Below are 6,524 nucleotides of genomic sequence, written 5' to 3' on the forward strand. Positions count from 1 at the left end.
TTTCTTTGAGATAGATGTTCTCGGAGATCGCGGTTGCCGCATGTTGATCTATTTGCCTTAGGTGGGTTCTATGGATATCTTCAGTGGCCATCATTGCCACCCGGTGTGGGGGCCTTACTCTAAAGGTCCCGTTCGATTACCTATATTAGTCCTTGGATCAGTAGGCTAATACAGTTCTCATCACAGAGTAGCATCATAAACAATAAAAGGCACATAAAATAATAGAAAATAGTTTTCATGTATGTGTAGCAGAGAGTGGAGCTATCGTCCATTCCACATAATGAACCATAGCATCGGGAATCCTAAACCTGTATAAATGAAAGCAAGACTGAGTACACTTATAGTTGGTACGCAGCAAATCCTAGCGTTGAAATTATATTAAATGTAGGGGATGATCAAGGAAAGGGTATGAGGTTTAATTCTATTATTAAACCTATTGTATGCAAGGTGAGGTAAGTTTTGGAAAAGGAGGTAAAAGAAGAATCACTTTTATTAAGTTGTTGGCCCTGGAGGGGAAATGTTACCTCCCCTACTAGTTCCCATATTTAAGGAGCACCAGAGACCACCAGGGTCCTTCTGGGCCGGCTTATGCCTTATTCCAAAATTACTCTCTTGAGGCCTCGGCCCCATCTCACCAGCACATCATCTATAAACACATGACTACTAATCAACAGGAGCTTTGACTATGTGGGCTTGTGACCGTGAGCCTCGGCTATCCAGATAGATTTATAACTCTACAGAGTTTGTACACTTTACCCATACATCGAATCAGCCCATACCTTGGCCTAAGGCGGTACTGACCTACGAGATCCATACCCGCCAATGCCTATCTCTAGGCAGCATTCCCTAGGTCCATCCACGGACACACTGGGGTCTAAACAGGGGTGACTATCATTCGCTACACAGATATCAAATTGGAAAAATGTGCACAGAATAAACAGGGCTTCTGCCCTCAGGGTCTCCGACACTCTTAGTCAACCCATGCTGACCAGACCTGGGAATATGAGAAGATCCTCCTCCAGCATATTCGTTGCCCACCGTGGCCCCTTGCGATGGATTTCTAGGTTCAACTAGCGGGGTGCAAATCAAGGCCTCACATAAACAGGCCCTCCCGAAGGCTGTACCTTTTTTGCACGTATGGTTGCACGTTTCACTAGAAAGACTTTCTCGACAACCGATCCTTATATGACCGGAGTAAGCATTGGGATAGAATCCTCCAATGAGGCTGCCCCTTACTCTCATGTCCTGTCCTTAATGGTTTCTAACTCTTTAGTTGGTTCATTTTATATTTATCCTAAACTCACGCCTTTTGGGATTTTTATCAAAACATTGTATTTGTATATCCCTAAGGAAATTATATTTCTAAAATGATGCTCGATCATCAATCCAGTCGTGATCGGAGTCATTTATGAGATTTTGGTTATAAATGGCTTCAAGTCAAGGCGCGGAAGAAAATAGAGGTGGATTCTCCTTATCGTCCTATAGAAATATGCATGTCCAATTATTATCTTAGTATATTTTATTATCTATGAAAAATAGGGAAAAAGGATGATCAAGGGGTGGATGCTAAGACTTGCCTTCATTAACGATCCTTAATTTGTCTCTTAGGTTGACCAGGGTCTTGACTTCTCGTCGTCCGGATCCTTGGCTTTTTGTCGGAGCCTAGTCAGGCTAACCGTCTACTCGTTTTCTGGTCGGCTGACCCTTCGGCTTTATACCTTCTGGATCCTTAGCTTCTGGACGGGTCTTGGTCGTGTCCTCGGTTCACATAAGCATGCAAATATACAATCAATTCTACCAATCAATATATAACTAAAGAAAATGAGAAAGAATGGATGATGGATGCTTTGGGAATTATTGGATCCATAGAAGATAATCCCCAGATAATCGATGGATACTCTATTAATTATTTATAAATATTTCTAAATAAGTAATGGAGAGGATTATTGGATTTCTAAGAGAGTTCTAGGAATTTAAGAATGGATTTCCTATGGTTTTGGACAGGCGGCATAATGGCTAGATTTGTTGATATCTAGGGTTTGAATTGGGCAGCATATCAGCTAGACCGAGTTGATATGTGTGGTTTGGATTGGGCAGCACAATGACTGGGTTTGGGAATAATTGTTGGTGCTAGGTGGTGTGAATGGTTTTCAAGGCTAGGAAAATTGTACGACGAGCTCGGCTTCGACCCAGGGCCTAGCCCTTCGGCAGGTGGAGCGTTGACAAGTTTCCTGTGGCTTAGGTTTGTGTGGGCACTGCTTGATTGCTAGGGTTAAGGGCTTGAGAGCTTGCGCGATGAGCATCACTTCGACCTAACCTGGTGCTAGAGGTTAGCTATCCAGTGACAAGTGGAGCCGGGCAAGATCAAGAGGAAGCAAGAGAGCTTGCACGGCAAACTCACTTTGACCACTAGGTTGGAGCTTGGACAAGATCAGGCGGATAGAAAATCGAGGCCAAAGCTTGCTCAACGACTCGCTTCGGCCACTGACGTGGAGCCCAGGCAAGGTGACCAAAGATGGGCATGGAAATAGGCTTGGATGGCCCTAAGATATTTTTAGGAATTTTCCTAGGGTCTTTGGAGTAAGGTGGGGCCATACGTGAATTCTTGCGTATGCGAGGAAAGGCTTTTCTATTAAAGAGAGGAGGGGGAATATATAAAAGGGACATATTTGAGATGAACATTAAGAAAGAAGGTCATGGTTGGGTTTAAAATATTTTTTAGGATTTTTGGTGAATTTTGGAAGATTTTTGGAAATTGGGAAGGTCCTGAACTAAGATTACGGGTACAAAGTTTGGGTCTACCTAGCAATTTGAGGATGCCTGACGCAGGTAGTGGGGGTGCGGCCGGGTACTCTTCGGTGCACCGTGCCGGTGGGTCTTTGTAGACTGGGGCACTTGTGCGTGTGGTCCGCTGGACCGGGCGTAGGGACAAGGGAGGTAGGGTTTTAACGGAGGAGTGGGATGGCGTCGGCTTGGGCCCGTTTGTCAGGTTGAGGGGATGAGAGGGAAGGAGACGGAGGTGAGACAGCAAGATGATGGTGGCTTACCACTTCGGGCTAGCACCGGGCAGCACCTCTATGCGCCATTAGCGCCACCGCGGGAGGTTGGCCAGAGCGCGTCGGGAGGGCATTCCTGGTTGCCGCCAGCCCCACGGAGGGAACTGGAAGGAAGAAGAGGTGGAGGAAAACACGCCTAGCTTGTTGAGAAGACGTGGTAGGTGTTGGGGCTGTCGCGGCCACTATGGGATAGTGGCTCGGCCCAACAGTGGAGGTGTGGAGCTCGAGACAGGGCCGGGGGCTGCTATTTATAGGAGCGAAGGAGACCGGGGAGGGTGCCACATCGCCGGGGAGGATAAGGGCGAGGTGAGGTGGTGTGGAGGATGGGGCCGGCGAGGGGGCGTGCTCTGCCATGCCATTAATGGCGGCGGTAGGGATAAGATAGGGTGGCTGTCAGTGGGGTGTGGTGGATGAGGTGGCGGGAGGGGGGGGATAAGGGAGAGGGGAGGAGCTTGCTTGGGCGTAAAGCGAGCGAGGGGGGGCGTACCGGAGTGGTGGCACTCGGTAACTGTGGTCACGGTGTCGGTGTTTAGACTCAGCAACCTACTAAGGGAGTACCCGAGGTAGTGTTTTATGCGTGGGGCTCGTCAAAGATCAGGAACTCAAAGGTGAACTCGAACACACGATTTAGACAAGTTCGGGCCACTTATGTCATGTAATACCCTACGTCCTATGTGTTGGTTGGATTGTATTGATTGATCATGTTTGGAGGGGGTCCCTGCCTCGCCTTATATTGCCGGGGGTAGGGTTACAGGTCGGTTGTTTACAAGAGTACTAGTCAAATTCGACTAGAGAGTCCTACTCTAATTGCTACGAATAGTTTCCTAATCCTCGATTAGTCCTTGTCCTCCATGTAGACCACGCTGTCCTACACTGTAGTCTCCACGTCTAACACGTCTCGATGTACAGCCCCAAATTGTAGAACTGTCAAAACCTCCTAGTAGGCCCATAGATGTATGGCCGACAAGCCCCCAAGTACTTTTTAATCAAATGTAGCAGTCCCGAGTACTTCTGTAGATGTGTCCGACTAGTTTGTGGTCCTCTTTTGAGTACTCCATCGGATTGAGTCTTCGAATGTGCTGGAGTATTGCCATGCGGCTAGAAGGTGCTCAAGCCTCATTTAACTTGGTCTTGAATCTTCAATCTTGAATTTTTTTTAAGGAAGTGAGATGAAAATCGCACTCCATATGAAGTAGCCCCCAAGCCTTAGGTTGAATTGAACAATCATGCTGAGGGTCAATCTTGTAATTTCACACCTTAAAACCCAAGGAAAAACATTTTGTCCAACGGACACATGGCACATAGCCCCTGAGCCGTTACACGACTAGTTTGTGTATAAGGGTCAACCACTGGTCAATGTGACCATTTGCGTTCAGAAATATTATCTCTTCCAAAGAAATTGGATACTGTTCCTGTGATAACCAAGGGCTTTAAAAATGGAATATTTCCCGTAATTCTTTTCTCTCAGTTAACTGTGCCACGGTTATAAATATCGAAGGGACTTAGCCCTTCCATTGCACCTAAATCCTTGCGCCCGTTCATCTTCTGCACTGTTGCCCTAGCGTTGCCGCTTGCTATTCCCAAGGGCAAATGTTGCAACCTTCCAGCTCATGCGTCAGCAGACCATCGGAGCAATGGTGCCCAAGAAAGAGAAGGAGATCCAACTACCGGCGCACAAGTATGGGAGGACCGACTAGACGGCGCCGCCGAATCAGGCCTGTGCTTGGAAGAAATCCATCCTGAAAGAAGCAGATATCTAGGTACTAGTGAATGCGAATCTTCTCCAGGAGAAGGAGTTCGCCGATTGGAGAGAAGCAGCCAGCAATCCATGGCCTCTGGAGAGCCACCCGGATGAGACAGTCATCTTCACGCATTTTGTTGAGCATGAGCTAGCTCTGTCATCGTCCGACTTCTTCAAGGGTCTTTTGAGGTACTACAATATGGAGCTAGTCCACCTGAACCCCAATTCCATTTTGCACATTGCTATCTTCGTGTACCTTTGTGAGGCATTCAGCCCTACATCCAATTATTTAGGATGTTCTTCAGAGTGAAGCCCCAACCCCGGATGGACCACACAGAAGTAGTCGGAGGGGCGGGGATCCAGCTTTGGGAGTAGTTCAAGAGCCAGTATATTGAGTATGAACTCATAGACTCCCATTCCAGTTGGAAGCAACGGTGGTTCTACATCAGAAATCATGAGCCCTGTCTTCCCAAGGTCACCGGCCACCATCCAGTGTGGAACAACCACTAGCTGGATGAGCTGAGTACTGCCGATGGCTTTTAGCTATCGGATTTGATTAAGAAGATCACCCGCCTCAAGAGTGATGGCCTGACCGCTGTCGGTGTGGCCTTCAACTTCATGAGGAGGCACGTCCAGCCCCTGCAGCTGCGTTGCATAGCAGGGTATGACTACTCAAGTCCTAATGACCCATCGCGGATGATGTCAAAGGAGTTGTCCCCTGATGAAGTGATGGCGCATCTGAAATGCTTCTTCAAATGCGTCAAGGGTATCCCGATGATCGTGCAAGAACACTACGTCGCTAACCAGCAAAATCCTGTAAGTACCCGTGGCCTGCAGCCCCTGAGTACAAATTTTGGTGTCTGCTGTTTTGCAGGATGAATTGAACTTGTATGTCGCCAACCCTCCTCCGCCTGGTGCCAACGTCACGCCCCATACGCAGTCCCTTGTGGCTGTGCAGAGGACGCTCGAGGAGGAGAAGGAGAAAGAGGAAGAGGGAGGATTCACTAGACTGGTCCTCCTTCAGCAGCTCTGAATTAGAAGCTACTAAAAACTATGTTGTCAAGCCCCATCTTTCTGACAAGGCAAGGTCATTGCCTGGGACGTCCAAACGTGCAGCAAAGGACATTCCATAAGTCGAAGTGGCGCCACCCCTGAAAAAGGCGCGCACTATCACCGTCAAACGGGCGGTGAAGAAGTTGTTAGCCGATGAAGTCGTGCCTCCGGTAAGTTTGTTTGACAAGATCCTGAGGATCAAGTACTCCTAACTTGTTTGCTTTACTCTCAACTTTGACTCTGACATAGCTGATTTGCAGGTAGTCGAGGTGGAGATAGAGGCGGAAGAACCGATTACAGTAGTCATGCAGTAGAGGCTGCTGACTATAGAAGAAGTCATGGCGCCGAGTACCCAAAGGGAGGAGACCAACTAAGGGTGGCTAGGATCCAACTGTGATCCGGCAAACCGCACCAAAGAGATTGTCGCCTATCGTCAAGGTACTATGTCTAGGAACCGAGCCCTCCATAAAGATAAAGAGGTCCACATAAAGAGGTCCACCCAATAAGTATCCGTGTACTGAGTGTAACTTGATGTCACCGAGTAGTATGTTGTAACACTTGCATTGTTATAGGAAATCCGTCAGCATGGAGGCTGAAGGCTCGAGTTTGAAGTCTGGTGCTGATGGCAGTAGCTACTCAGCCCCCAAGCTCGCCTTGGATCCTGCAGTTCCAAT

This window comes from Setaria italica, chromosome IX (genome assembly GCF_000263155.2).
Source record: "Setaria italica strain Yugu1 chromosome IX, Setaria_italica_v2.0, whole genome shotgun sequence".
NCBI lineage: Eukaryota > Viridiplantae > Streptophyta > Magnoliopsida > Poales > Poaceae > Setaria > Setaria italica.